The sequence below is a fragment of the Malurus melanocephalus genome, unplaced genomic scaffold, assembly GCF_030028575.1.
Source record: "Malurus melanocephalus ecotype Western Australia unplaced genomic scaffold, MMel_1.1 scaffold_3185, whole genome shotgun sequence".
Taxonomy (NCBI): Eukaryota; Metazoa; Chordata; class Aves; order Passeriformes; family Maluridae; genus Malurus; species Malurus melanocephalus.
The window spans coordinates 1-933 of record NW_026626417.1 but is presented as its reverse complement, the minus strand read 5'-3'; positions in this window follow the sequence as shown (position 1 = coordinate 933).

Here is a 933-nt window from a genome sequence, read left to right as displayed (position 1 = left end):
CCTAATTAGCATGAGAGGCAAAGAAATCAGATCCTGAGAACTGAGCAATGTTGGACCAATGAACATTAAACCAATGAAGTTCTATGGGGTTTGACTGGATAAAGTTTGGGGGAAAATCTTGCAAAATTCATGTGCCATGGAATGATTTTTCCTTCAYATCCAGGCTATGCATGAATGAARTTATTTTTGTGGCACATCCTGRCCAAAAAATRAAGCAATGCCTTGACTTTCTARCATTAAAAWTGTTRTTGGAAAGTTTTTGTTTTTCCCATTTTTTCAAACCAAAAGAGGGTGATATGGGGAAAAAGTATATAAGGTTGTGCTGTGAAACAATGARGTGTTGACGCCTGACATGTTCTCCCCGTGTCCATTGTGCGATTGTTGCCAACACTCCAACACTGGGATGACCACACCAGTATTCTGGAATTAGAATTGGGAAGCCAAGCACCTGAGATGGCTTTCTAGGGAAGGCATCATTGACAAGGCAATCGGAAGAGGGACAGAAACCCCTCTGAAGACAACTCCCACCAAATGTGAAGAAAGGGTATTCCTTCAAGATGTGGTATGCATCCCCCAGGCAGCTTCTGCTGTCCTGCCAATTTTGCCCTTAATTCTGCCTTGCCACCCCTGCATTATCTCTGGTGAGCCTGGTCTCATCCACTCCTTCCTCCAAACTCAATTTAAAGCCCTCTCAATTAGCCCTGCTAACTCGGGAGCTGGAATCTTTTTGTCCTTGCTAGAGAGGTGAACCCCATCGGTCTCCAGCTAAATAAACTGCCCCATGATTAAAACACCCAAAATTSCACTGATTTTGGCATCAGTCTTTAAGTCACTTATTGGTGAGTTTTCCTGTTCCTTTCAGCATTCATCCCAGCTACTGAAGGAATCAAGGATATCACCTGTGCTTCTGTCCTTTCGACCATGATGGAAAGA